Source organism: Triticum aestivum, chromosome 7A (assembly GCF_018294505.1).
Source record: "Triticum aestivum cultivar Chinese Spring chromosome 7A, IWGSC CS RefSeq v2.1, whole genome shotgun sequence".
NCBI classification, from domain to species: domain Eukaryota; kingdom Viridiplantae; phylum Streptophyta; class Magnoliopsida; order Poales; family Poaceae; genus Triticum; species Triticum aestivum.
In genome coordinates this window covers 556,861,647-556,876,926 of record NC_057812.1, presented here as the reverse complement: position 1 = coordinate 556,876,926, position 15,280 = coordinate 556,861,647, and positions in this window count along the sequence as shown.

Below are 15,280 nucleotides of genomic sequence, written 5' to 3'. Positions count from 1 at the left end.
CCTCTCTTTCCTTTTCTTACTCTCTCCAGTAGCCTATTTAGTTGGCTTAGACGTTTCAATGGTTGAGACCTTGGCCTTTAAGGTTGGCACCCTCTTGACAGGGGCCTTCTTATGCGATCGAGGCTTTGTTGTAGCAGTAGTACTATATTCCTTCTTCAGCACTTTCTTTTTGGAACTCACTTCTTCCTCAACAGCCACATAGTCCTCATCCTCAGAGTTTGAGGTTCTCTTCTTGCTTGATCTGGTGGCTGCCTTGGGCAGATTGCTTGGAGTGCTCCTGCTGCCCTCATCATAGCTGCTTGAGGGACTAGTGCCCTCACTCATGTGCACTTGCTCTTCTGATTTGTTCTGGCTATCACTCTGGTCAGACATTCTGGCAAGCAAACTGACAGCAGACCGCGTGAATAGATATAGATGAGGTAGAGTGTATGAGCATCACAAAGTGCAAAGTTTTTGCAAAACAGATGAGTCAAAAACTTAGTTTTAGTTCTCCATAGAAAGCATTTTGGAGCAACCGATTTGTTAAACTCAGTGACACCGAAGCAACTTTTGGAGTCTAAACTAGTGAACTCGGTCAGACTGAGTCATAGTTTGATGGCTCCGAGATTGCTAGGGTTTCACAGAGAGTCGAACTCGGTCGCACCGATTTGCAACTTTCGTTCAGACTGAAAAGTGCAAGTGCAATGGCCTAAGCCAATCGGTGAGACCGATTTCTACAACTCGGTTGGTCCGAGATGAGTTCGGCGGAAACCTAACCCTAAATTTTCGAATCAAACCTAATCCAAGGAATGTTTTCTATGGATAGATTGATTTCATACGTGGTAAAGAACATGGCATTGCATTGTGCTAAGAATGGGAGTAAGGAATTAGCACAAAAGATCAAACTCATACCCTAGTTCGGCGGTGAGTTCGCTATGGCGGCAACGGAGGGGTCAAACCCCGTTGAAGGTGATGGAAACCAGCGGCGGGAGGTCGCTGACGATGAGAAGACAATCCGAAGACCCGATACGGCAGAGCAGGACACGCGCGGGCTGAGGAGTTTTGAAGAAATTTCCAAAATCTCACCCGTGGGTTTATATATCCCGACCCTGTCAGTGTGACCGAGTGGAACAACTCGGTGGCATCGAGATGCAGAATCACAATCGGTTACTGCAACTCGGTGTGACCGAAAAGTTCAAATCAGTTTCACCGAGATTGAAAACCTAGATCAACTCAGTGAACTCGATGTGACCGAAGTGGATGGATCGGTCAGACCGAAATGCATAGAGAGGTTTTGGAAGTTTAAGTCTATGAAGAATCGGGGACTCTGAGTGCTCCTCACACAGAGTGGTTCGAATCTGACTTGATCAAACTTTGTGATGTAGCATGAATAGAGTTTGAGACGAGAAAAGCATAGATAGCTAGAAGAAGTTCTTAGGCATTCTTGTCCATCCATTTGGAAAAAGAGAAAAAGCCAAACAATCAAAGCAACAAATGGATGTCCTCGAATGAGTAAAATATGCAATCAACATGCTCACACAATAAAATGGCAAATGAAATATGTGACAAAGCATGCACAAACACTCTAGCATCTATCAAGCAATTGGCGATGACTAGGTCATCTATATATGAGTATATTGACTTAGGAGTCAAATGAGAACACTTGATCATAGGTCTACTCATCGTTTAAGCACAAGTCGGGTTACCACTTTTACATAAAGCATTATTGTGTTCACACCATTAGAGTTGCTTTAGCTCAATTGATTAGAGTAAAGCTCCCCCTAGATGTGATATCTCCCCTATGAGGGATGAACTAACCTTGGGTTTTGTCGATGATGACTTCATGTAGATGTTGAAGATGTGGATGCTCAATGTTGATGTAGATCATTTGGAGCAATCCATTGGAGTGAGTTGCACTTTCAATACCTACACAGGTTAGTCCCACAAGGAACAAACAACGATATCCATAGACATAGAGTGACGTACACACAAGATGATGTCCATGAAAGCATTAGGTTACCTTGTCCCTTGTCTTACCAACAAGAGGGTTTGTGACTCCTTGAACTAGTGCAAGTTGTGGAAGTTGTTTGCACTTGTCCTCGCCAAAATAATATGAGTGAAGTATGTTGGCGGAGTCACCCTCAAGAACTCTCTAGTCCTTCTTCTTCGGGATCCACATAATCTTGATGGGAATCCTTGGAGTTGTAGTCGTACTTTATGTAGTCTTGGGAACCCACTTGACCAAGGCCTTAGGAGCTTCTTCAAATGTAGCAATCTCCTCTTGAAGCTTGTCCTTGCCCTTTTGCTTGTGGTCTTGTGGTGGAAGATCATCTTGAGCTTGTGTCCCTTGGAAAGAAGTTGGATCATGCTTCTCTTGTTGAGGAACAAACTTCGTCTTGGAGTATTTATATTCATCCCACTCGACTCCATTGGCATTGAACTTCCATTCAAAACCAATACCTTGATTCTTCCGGTGCCTTCCTTGCTTGCGTACAATTTCCTCAAATTGCTTATTCCCGGCAAGGCTCTTGTAAACACTTTTCTCTATAATTCCCTTCAATAAGCTATTTTTTTGCTCAAGTGTAACTTGGCTAAGAGAATCATTAGTGGAATCAAGAGAACTACTAGAAGTAACAATATTGGATTTATCATGATTGTTGTTGTTACTACTAGAAGAAGAATCTTTCTTACTCTTGTTGCTAGATTTAACTTGTGGCATATAAGTAGACAAGAGTAAATGCTTGGCAATGTAAGAAGAACTTTTCTTGCGAAGATCATCATTGATTGCTTTTAAGAACCCATGCTCTTGCTCAAGGTTGAGCTTTTCAAAGCGTAGCTTCTCATGAGTCTTTAAAAGTTCTCGATGATCTTCCAAGGTAGTTTCATGTGCTAACTTAAGAGTGTTTAGTTCTTTAGTTAGACGCTCAATCTCCTTCTTATCATCATCATTCGTTTTATCTTGATTAGCATGATTAATAGCAAGTTCATCATAATTTTCATCACTAGAATTGTCAACAAGTAAATCATCATCACCTAGCAAGTCATCTTTATCACTATTGAAATCAACATACTCGGGTGTGATAACTTTGGGCCTTTAGCCACAAAGCATCTCCCAATTCCTTCATTTGGTGAGTCAAATATGTCGTAGGAGTTGGTTGACACAAGTGCTAGACCGGCAACACCTTCATCTTGAGTATATTCGGAGTCGGAGTGATAACTTCTTTCAGAGTGATGGGCGGAGTCAGAGTCGGATACCCATTCACCAACATGAGCTTGATGTCTTCGTTTTGTGTATCTCCTTGATGACTTGTCCTTCCTTTCAGAATCCTTGCTTCTCCGAGAGGTTCTTCATTCATAACGATCATCTCTACTCCTCCTCTGTCTAGGTGGTGATTCTTCTCTTCTACTTCTCCTTTTGGGTGAATCTTCTCTTATTTTGTAGGGGGCCGTACACTCATTGGAGTAGTGTCCGGGTCTTCCACAATTGTAGCAATTATGCTCACTACTCGAAGATCTTTTGTCATTGTAGGACCTTGACTTGGAACTTCTTTCCTTGCTTCTACTCATGTAGAACTTGTTGAAGTTCTTCACCATTAGGCTCAATTCCTCATTGAAGATTTGTTTCTCACTTGATGATGCAGGAGAATCACATGAGGCTTTGTAAGCATCACTTGACTTGTTGTGAAGCTCTTCCATATCCTTGAGTGACATCTCATAAGCAACAATTCTTCCAATTACTTCTGTTGGCTTGAGATCTTTGTAATTGGGCATCATTTGGATCAATGTGCACACGGTATCATATTTTCCAACGAAGGCTCTTAGGATCTTCTTGATGATGAATCTATCGGTCATCTCCTCACTTCCTAAGCCAGCAATCTCATTTGTGACGAGAGCAAGCCTAGAGTACATTTCAGCGACACCTTTACTATCCTTCATTTTGAACTTGTCAAGTTGACTTTGAAGCACATCCAATTTGGATTCCTTGATGGAGTTGGTACCCTCATGCTTATCAATCAAAGTATCCCAAATTTCCTTTGCATTCTCAAGATGTCTGATTTTGTTGAATTCTTCGAGGCACAATCCATTGAAGAGGATATCGCAAGCTTGAGCATTATATTGCAGCATCTTCAATTCTTCTGCGGTAGCTTCATGGTTCAGTTCTCTCCCATGAAAGAATTCACCTTGCAATACAATACACATAATAGCCCAAACATCGGGGTTATGTCCAAGAATATGCATTTTCATCTTATGTTTCCAACTAGCAAAATTAGTACCATCAAAGTAAGGACCACTACGGTGGTAATTTCCCTCACTAGACGCCATACTCTCCTAGGTTGTGAAACCAAGGCTATGATCACCAAAGCTATGGAAATCAAGGCAAATGGAGACCAAAGCTCTGATACCACTTGTAGGATCGAAAGTATGTCTAGAGGGGGGGGGGTGATTAGACTACTTGACCAAATAAAAATCTAGCCTTTTCCCAATTTTAAGTTTTGGCAGGTTTTAGCAACTTAGCACAAGTCAAGCAATCAACCTACACATGCAAGTCTAAGAGTATAGCAGCGGAATATGAAATGTTGCATATGAAGGTAAAGGGAGGAGATTGGAGGGAGCAAACGCAATGTAGACATGGAGATTTTTGGCGTGGTTCCGATAGGTGGTTCTATCGTACATCCACGTTGATGGAGACTTCAACCCACGAAAGGTAACGGTTGCGCGAGACCAAAGAGGGCTCGCGCGAGTCCATAGAGGGCTCCACCCACGAAGGGTCCACGAAGAAGCAACCTTGTCTATCCCACCATGGCCATCGCCCATGAAGTACTTGCCTCACTAGGGCAAGTCTTCATGAAGTAGGCGATCTCCTTGCCCTTACAAACTCCTTGGTTCAACTCTACAATCTTGTCGGAGGCTCCTAAGTGACACCTAACCAGTCTAGGAGACACCACTCTCCAAAAGGTAATATATGGTGTGTTGATGATGAACTCCTTGCTCTTGTGCTTCAAATGATAGTCTCCCCAACACTCAGCTCTCTCTCACAGATTTGGATTTGGTGGAAAGATGATTTGAGTGGAAAGCAATTTGGAGAAGGATAGAGATCAAGATTCTTGTGGTTGGAATGGAATATCTTGGTCTCAACACATGAGTAGGTGGTTCTCTCTTAGAAAATGTATGTTGCAAGTGTAGGCACATTCTGATGGCTCTACTTACTAATGAAGGAAGGGTGGAGGGGTATATATATCCTCAACACAAAATCTAACTGTTACACACAAATCGCCAAACTCGGTGGGACCGAATCATGAAACTCGGTCAGACCGATTTAGTTCAAAATGTGAACATTAGGATTTTCGGTGGGACCGACATGTCAACTCGGTGGGACCAATTTTATTAGGGTTATGGCATAACGTAATCTCGGTGAGACCGATCACATAAACTCCGTAGGACCGATTTCTGTAATAGCCAAATAGAGAGTTGGTCAGGCAAACTCAGTGGGACCGATTCTCTCATTTTGGTGAGACCGAAATGTTACGAAAGGGAAACAGAGAGTTTGCATTACGAACTCGGTGGACCGATCGCTCATCTCGGTTGGACCAAAACGTTACGAAGGGGAACCGAGAGTTTGCAATCCCATCTCGGTGAGACCGAGATCCCTATCGGTGAGACCAAAGTGACTAGGGTTTCTGGCAATGGCTATGTCAACTGAACTCGGCGGTGCCGGATAGATCAAATCGGTAGGGCCGAGTTTGACTTTTGGTTTGGGACATATGTGGATATGAGAAAGTGGTTGAGGGCTTTTGGAGCATATCACTAAGCATTTTGAGTAAGCAAGCCATTAAGCAACACCTCATCCCCTTTTAATAGTATTGGCTTTTCCTATGGACTCAATGTGATCTTGGATCACTAAAATGAAAATGTAGAGTCTTGAGCTTGAGCCAATATGTGTCCTTAGCATTTTGAGGGGTTCACATTCCTAATCCATGCCATGCCAATCATTGAACTTTCTGAAACGATCATCTTGAAATAAAATTAGTTCAATGAGCTATATGTTGTTAGGAATTACCAAAACCACCCAGGGATAGTTGCACTTTCAACGACCAAAGAAGACCACAAGCTGGGCTCCCGGCAAGATTCTTGCCGGGATGGTTTGCGAAGCGAAGCCCCGGCAAGACCATCCCCCTTGAGGTTGAGAGCTATGACACCATTGACAATGTCAAGACCAAGATCCAGGGGCGTCTGCGTGGTGGCATGTAGATCTTTGTGAAGACCAAAAGGCCAAGTTCCCAGCTAGATTCTTGTCGGGAACGTTTGTGAGGCCCCTGGCAAGATTCTTGCCGGGGACGTTTGCGAGGCCACGACAAAGATCCCACCGCCCTACCACCGCTCCAGCGCAGTGACTAGCTTGCCAGCCTGGCGCCACGAGCCTCGTCATCCTGGATGCGTGTCGAGATGGGGTGAGGCGGCGACGGATGGGACGAGCCCTATTTCCGTCCCCAAGAAAGTTAGGGACACATAAATGGCGCATTAAATGCATTTGTCCTAAGACGTCAGGGATAAGTATGTGCACTGTAGCAACTTTATGTTGGGGAACATAGTAATTTAAAAAAAATTCCTACGCACATGCAAGATCATGGTGATGCATAGCAAAGAGAAGGGAGAGTGTGATCTACGTACCCTTGTAGACCGACAGCGGAAGCGTTAGCACAACGCGGTTGATGTAGTCGTATGTCTTCATGGCCCGACCGATCAAGCACCGAAACTGCGGCACCTCCGAGTTCTAGCACACGTTCAGCTCGATGACGATCCCCGGACTCCGATCCAGCAAAGTGTCGGGGAAGAGTTCCGTTAGCACGACGCCGTGGTGACGATCTTGATGTACTATCGTCGCAGGGCTTCGCCTAAGCACCGCTACAATATTATCGAGGATTATGGTGGAAGGGGGCACCGCACACGGCTAAGAATATGATCACGTGGATCAACTTGTGTCTAGAGGTGCCCCCTGCCCCCGTATATAAAGGAGCAAGGGAGGAGGAGGCCGGCCCTAGGAGGGGGCGCGCCAAGTGTGGAGTCCTACTAGGACTCCCTAGTCCTAGTAGGATTCCACCTCCCATATGGAATAGGAAAAGAGGAAGGGAAAAGGAGAAGGAAGGAAGGGGGCGCCCCCCTTCCCTAGTCCAATTCGGACCAGACCAAGGGGAGGGGTGCGGCCACCCTTGAGGCCCTTTTTCTTCTTTCCCGTATGGCCCAATAAGGCCCAATACGTATTCCCGTAACTCTCCGGTACTCCGAAAAATACCCGAATCACTCGGAACCTTTCCGATGTCCGAATATAGTCGTCCAATATATCGATCTTTACGTCTCGACCATTTCGAGACTCCTCGTCATGTCCCCGATCTCATCCGGGACTCCGAACTCCTTCGGTACATCAAAACTCATAAACTCATAATATAACTGTCATTGAAACCTTAAGCGTGCGGACCCTACGGGTTCGAGAACAATGTAGACATGACCGAGACACGTCTCCAGTCAATAACCAATAGCGGAACCTGGATGCTCATATTGGCTCCCACATATTCTACGAAGATCTTTATCGGTCAGACCGCATAACAACATACGTTGTTCCCTTTGTCATCGGTATGTTACTTGCCCGAGATTCGATCGTCGGTATCTTAATACCTAGTTCAATCTCGTTACCGGCAAGTCTCTTTACTCGTTCCGTAATACATCATCTCACAACTAACTCATTAGTTGCAATGCTTGCAAGGCTTATGTGATGTGCATTACCGAGAGGGCCCAGAGATACCTCTCCGACAATCGGAGTGACAAATCCTAATCTCGAAATACGCCAACCCAACATGTACCTTTGGAGACACCTGTAGAGCTCCTTTATAATCACCCAGTTACGTTGTGACGTTTGGTAGCACACAAAGTGTTCCTCCGGCAAACGGGAGTTGCATAATCTCATAGTCATAGGAACATGTATAAGTCATGAAGAAAGCAATAGCAACATACTAAACGATCGGGTGCTAAGCTAATGGAATGGGTCATGTCAATCACATCATTCTCCTAATGATGTGATCCCGTTAATCAAATAACAACTCTTTTGTTTATGGTTAGGAAACATAACCATCTTCGATTAACGAGCTAGTCAAGTAGAGGCATACTAGTGACACTCTGTTTGTCTATGTATTCACACATGTATTATGTTTCCGGTTAATACAATTCTAGCATGAATAATAAACATTTATCATGATATAAGGAAATAAATAATAACTTTATTATTGCCTCTAGGGCATATTTCCTTCAGTCTCCCACTTGCACTAGAGTCAATAATCTAGTTCACATCGCCATGTGATTCAACACTAAGAGTTCACATCACCATGTGATTAACACCCATAGTTCACATCGTCATGTGACCTATACCCAAAGGGTTTACTAGAGTCAATAATCTAGTTCACATCATTTATGTGATTAACACCCAAAGAGTACTAAGGTGTGATCATGTTTTGCTTGTGAGATAATTTTAGTCAACGGGTCTGTCACATACAGATCCGTAAGTATTTTGCGAATTCTATGTCTACAATGCTCTGCACGGAGCTACTCTAGCTAATTGCTCCCACTTTCAATATGTATCTAGATCGAGACTTAGAGTCATCCAGATCTGTGTCAAAACTTGCATCGACGTAACTTTTTACGACGAACCTTTTGTCACCTCCATAATCGAGAAATATTTCCTTATTCCACTAAGGATAATTTTGACCAATGTCCAGTGATCTACTCTTAGATCACTATTGTACTCCCTTGCTTAACACAGTGTAGGGTATACAATAGATCTGGTACACATCATGGCATACTTTATAGAACCTATGGCTGAGGCATAGGGAATGACTTTCATTCTCTTTCTATCTTCTGCCGTGGTCGGGCTTTGAGTCTTACTCAATTTCATACCTTGTAACACAGCCAAGAACTCTTTCTTTGACTGTTCCATTTTTGAACTACTTCAAAATATTGTCAAGGTATGTACTCATTGAAAAAACTTATCAAGCGTCTTGATCTATCTCTATAGATTTTGATGCTTAATATGTAAGCAGCTTCACCGAGGTCTTTCTTTGAAAAACTTCTTTAAAAACACTCCTTTATGCTTTGCAGAATAATTCTACATTATTTCCGATCAACAATATGTCATTCACATATACTTATCAGAAATGTTGTAGTGCTCCCACTCACTTTCTTGTAAATACAGGCTTCACCGCAAGTCTGTATAAAACTATATGCTTTGATCATACTATCAAAGCGTTTATTCCAACTCCGAGAGGCTTGCACCAGTCCATAAATGGATCGCTGGAGCTTGCACACTTTGTTAGCTCCTTTTGGATCGACAAAACCTTCCGGCTGCATCATATACAACTCTTCTTCCAGAAATCCATTCAGGAATGCAGTTTTGACATCCATTTGCTGGATTTCATAAAATGCGGCAATTGCTAACATGATTCGGACAGACTTAAGCATAGATACGAGTGAGAAACTCTCATCATAGTCAACACCTTGAACTTGTCGAAAACCTTTTTGCGACAATTCTAGCTTTGTAGATAGTAACACTACTATCAGCGTCCGTCTTCCTCTTGAAGATCCATTTAATCTCAATGGCTCGCCGATCATTGGGCAAGTCAATCAAAGTCCATACTTTGTTCTCATACATGGATCTCATCTCAGATTTCATGGCCTCAAGCCATTTCGCGGAATCTAGGCTCATCATCGCTTCCTCATAGTTCGCAAGTTCGTCATGGTCTAGTAACATGACTTCCAGAACAGGATTACCGTACCACTTTGGTGCGGATCTCACTCTGGTTTACCTACGAGATTCGGTATTAACTTGATCTGAAGTTACATGATCATCATCATTAGTCTTCCTCACTAATTGGTGTAGTAGTCACAGGAACAGATTTCTTGTGATGAACTACTTTTCAATAAGGGAGAAGGTACAATTACCTTATCAAGTTCTACTTTCCTCCCACTCACTTCTTTCAAGAGAAACTCCTTCTCTAGAAAGGATCCATTCTTAGCAACGAATGTCTTGCCTTCGGATCTGTGATAGAAGGTGTACCCAATAGTCTCCTTTGGGTATCCTATGAAGACATATTTCTCCGATTTGGGTTTGAGCTTATCAGGATGAAACTTTTTCATATAAGCATCACAATCCCAAACTTTAAGAAACGACAACTTTGGTTTCTTGCCAAACCACAGTTCAGATTGTGTCGTCTCAACGGACTTAGATGGTGCCCTTTTAAACGTGAATGCAGCTGTCTTTAATGCATAACCCCAAAACGATAGTGGTAGATCGGTAAGAGACATCATAGATCGCACCATATCTAATAAAGTACGGTTATGATGTTCGGACACACCATTATGCTGTGGTGTTCCAGGTGGCGTGAGTAGTGAAACTATTTCACATTGTTTTAACTGAAGGCCAGACTCGTAACTCAAATATTTTACCTCTGCGATCATATCGTAGAAACTTTTATTTTCTTGTTACGATGATTCTCCACTTCACTCTGAAATTCTTTGAACTTTTCAAATATTTCAGACTTGTGTTTCATTAAGTAGATATACCCATATCTGCTCAAATCATCTGTGAAGGTCAGAAAATAATGATACCCGCCACGAGCCTTAACACTCATCGGATCTCATACATCAGTATGTATTATTTCCAATAAGTCAGTTGCTCGCTCCATAGTTCCGGAGAACGGCGTTTTAGTCATCTTGCCCATGAGGCATGGTTCGCAAGCATCAACTGATTCATAATCAAGTGATTCCAAAAACCCATTAGCATGGAGTTTCTTCATGCGCTTTACACCAATATGACCTAAACGGCAGTGCCACAAATAAGTTGCACTATCATTATTAACTTTGCATCTTTTGGTTTCAATATTATGATTATGTGTATCACTACGATCGAGATCCAACGAACTATTTTCATTGGGTGTGTAACCATATAAGGTTTTATTCATGTAAACAGAACAACAATTTATTCTCTTACTTAAATGAATAACCGTATTACAATAAACATGATCAAATCATATTCATGCTCAACGCAAACACCAAATAACACTTATTCAGGTTCAACACTAATCCCGAAAGTATAGGGAGTGTGCGATGATGATCATATCAATCTTGGAACCACTTCCAACACACATCGTCACTTCACCCTTAACTAGTCTCTGTTTATTCTGCAACTCCCGTTTCGAGTTACTAATCTTAGCAACTGAACTAGTATCAAATACTGAGGGGTTGCTATAAACACTAGTAAAGTACACATCAATAACATGTATATCAAATATACTTATGTTCACTTTGCCATCCTTCTTATCTGCCAATCACTTGGGGTAGTTCCGCTTCCAGTGACCAGTCCCTTTGCAGTAGAAACACTTAGTCTCAGGCTTAGGACCAGACTTGGGCTTCTTCACTTGAGCAGCAACTTGCTTGCTGTTCTTCTTGAAGTTCCCCTTCTTCCCTCTGCCCTTTTCTTGAAACTAGTGGTCTTGTCTACCATCAACACTTGATGTTTTTCTCGATTTCTACCTTCGTCAATTTCCGCATTACGAAGAGCTTGGGAATCGTTTCCGTTATCCCTTGCATATCATAGTTCATCACGAAGTTCTACTAACTTGGTGATGGTGACTAGAGAATTCTGTCAATCACTATCTTATCTGGAAGATTAACTCCCACTTGATTCAAGCGATTGTAGTACTCAGACAATCTGAGCACATGCTCACTAGTTGAGCGATTCTCCTCCATCTTTTAGCTATAGAACTTGTTGGAGACTTCATATCTCTCAACTCGGGTATTTGCTTGAAATATTAACTTCAACTCCTGGAACATCTCATATGCTCCATGACGTTCAAAACGTCTTTGAAGTCCCGATTCTAAGCCATTAAGCATGGTGCACTAAACTATCAAGTAGTCATCATATTGAGCTAGCCAAACGTTCATAACGTCTGCATCTGCTCCTGCAATAGGTCCGTCACCTAGCGGTGCATCAAGGACATAATTCTTCTGTGCAGCAATGAGGATAAACCTCAGATCACGGATCCAATCCGCATCATTGCTACTAACATCTTTCAACACAATTTTCTCTAGGAACATATCAAAATAAACACAGGGAAGCAACAACGCGAGCTATTGATCTACAACATAATTTGCAAAATACTACCAGGACTAAGTTCATGATAAATTTAAGTTCAATTAATCATATTACTTAAGAACTCCCACTTAGATAGACATCCCTCTAATCCTCTAAGTGATTACGTGATCCAAATCAACTAAACCATGTCCGATCATCACGTGAGATGGAGTAGTTTCATTGGTGAACATCGCTATGTTGATCATATCTGCTATATGATTCACGCTCGACCTTTCGGTCTCCGTGTTCCGAGGCCATATCTGTATATGCTTGGCTCGTCAAGTATAACCTGAGTATTCTGCGTGTGCAACTGTTTTGCACCCGTTGTATTTGAACGTAGAGCCTATCACACCCGATCATCACGTGGTGTCTCAGCACGAAGAACTTTCGCAACGGTGCATACTCAGGGAGAACACTTCTTGATAATTAGTGAGAGATCATCTTATAATGCTACCGTCAATCAAAGCAAGATAAGATGCATAAAAGATAAACATCACATGCAATCAATATAAGTGATATGATATGGCCACCATCATCTTGTGCTTGTGATCTCCATCTTCGAAGCACCGTCATGATCACCATCGTCACCGGCGCGACACCTTGATCTCCATCGTAGCATCGTTGTCGTCTCGCCAATCTTATGCTTCCACGACTATCGCTACCGCTTAGTGATAAAGTAAAGCATTACAGCGCGATTGCATTGCATACAATAAAGCGACAACCATATGGCTCCTGCCAATTGCCGATAACTCGGTTACAAAACATGATCATCTCATACAATAAAATTTAGCATCATGTCTTGACCATATCACATCACAATATGCCCTGCAAAAACAAGTTAGACGTCCTCTACTTTGTTGTTGCAAGTTTTACGTGGCTGCTAGGGGCTTAAGCAAGAACCAATCTTACCTACGCATGAAAACCACAACGGTAGTTTGTCAAGTTGGTGTTGTTTTAACCTTCGCAAGGACCGGGCATAGCCACACTCGGTTCAACTAAAGTTGGAGAAACTGTCACCCGCTATCCACCTTTGTGCAAAGCACGTCGGGAGAACAGGTCTCGCGTAAGTGTACGCGTAATGTCGGTCCGGGCTGCTTCGTCCAACAATACCGCCGAACCAAAGTATGACATGCTGGTAAGTAGTATGACTTATATTGCCCACAACTCACTAGTGTTCTACTCGTGCATATAACATCAACACATAAAACCTAGGCTCGGATGCCACTATTGGGGAACGTAGTAATTTAAAAAAAATCCTGCGCACACGCAAGATCATGGTGATGCATAGCAACGAGAAGGGAGAGTGTGATCTACGTACCCTTGTAGACCGACAGCGGAAGCGTTAACACAACACGTTTTATGTAGTCATACGTCTTCACGGCCTGACCGATCAAGCACCAAAACTACGGCACCTCCGAGTTCTAGCACACGTTCAGCTCGATGACGATCCTCGGACTCCGATCCAGCAAAGTGTCGGGGAAGAGTTCTGTTAGCACGACGGCGTGGTGACGATCTTGATGTACTACCGTCACAGGGCTTCGCCTAAGCACCGCTACAATATTATCGAGGATTATGGTGGAAGGGGGCACCGCACACGGCTAAGAATATGATCACGTGGATCAACTTGTGTCTAGAGGTGCCCCCGTGCCCCCGTATATAAAGGAGCAAGGGAGGAGGAGGCCGGCCCTAGGAGGGGGCGCGCCAAGTGTGGAGTCCTACTAGTACTCCCTAGTCCTAGTAGGATTCCACCTCCCATATGGAATAGGAAAAGAGGAATGGAAAATGAGAAGGAAGGAAGGGGGCGCCCCCCTTCCATAGTCCAATTTGGACCAGACCAAGGGGAGGGGTGCGGCCACCCTTGAGGCCCTTTTTCTTCTTTCCCGTATGGCCCAATAAGGCCCAATACGTATTCCCGTAACTCTCCGGTACTCCGAAAAATACCCGAATCACTCGGAACCTTTCCGATGTCCGAATATAGTCGTCCAATATATCGATCTTTACGTCTCGACCATTTCGAGACTCCTCGTCATGTCCCTGATCTCATCCGGGACTCCGAACTCCTTCGGTACATCAAAACTCATAAACTCATAATATAACTGTCATTGAAACCTTAAGCGTGCGGACCCTACGGGTTCGAGAACAATGTAGACATGACCGAGACATGTCTCCAGTCAATAACCAATAGCGGAACCTGGATGCTCATATTGGCTCCCACATATTCTACGAAGATCTTTATCGGTCAGACCGCATAACAACATACGTTGTTCCCTTTGTCATCGGTATGTTACTTGCCCGAGATTCGATCGTCGGTATCTTAATACCTAGTTCAATCTCGTTACCGGCAAGTCTCTTTACTCGTTCCGTAATACATCATCTCACAACTAACTCATTAGTTGCAATGCTTGCAAGGCTTATGTGATGTGCATTACCGAGAGGGCCCAGAGATACCTCTCCGACAATCGGAGTGACAAATCCTAATCTCGAAATACGCCAACCCAACATGTACCTTTGGAGACACCTGTAGAGCTCCTTTATAATCACCCAGTTACATTGTGACGTTTGGTAGCACACAAAGTGTTCCTCCGGCAAACGGGAGTTGCATAATCTCATAGTCATAGGAACATGTATAAGTCATGAAGAAAGCAATAGCAACATACTAAACGATCGGGTGCTAAGCTAATGGAATGGGTCATGTCAATCACATCATTCTCCTAATGATGTGATCCCGTTAATCAAATAACAACTCTTTTGTTTATGGTTAGGAAACATAACCATCTTTGATTAACGAGCTAGTCAAGTAGAGGCATACTAGTGACACTCTGTTTGTCTATGTATTCACACATGTATTATGTTTCCGGTTAATACAATTCTAGCATGAATAATAAACATTTATCATGATATAAGGAAATAAATAATAACTTTATTATTGCCTCTAGGGCATATTTCCTTCACTTTACACCTCCTGTATGCATTGTACGCCACTTTGGTAGCTCCTTAGTATAAAAGGAGGCCCAAGGCAATACATAGGGGGACTTTTGGACTTTCTGGCCCATTTTGCATGCATAGCAGCTAGCCAGAGCTCAAGAACACTCAATACACCAAAGCAGGACTAGGGTTTTACGCTTC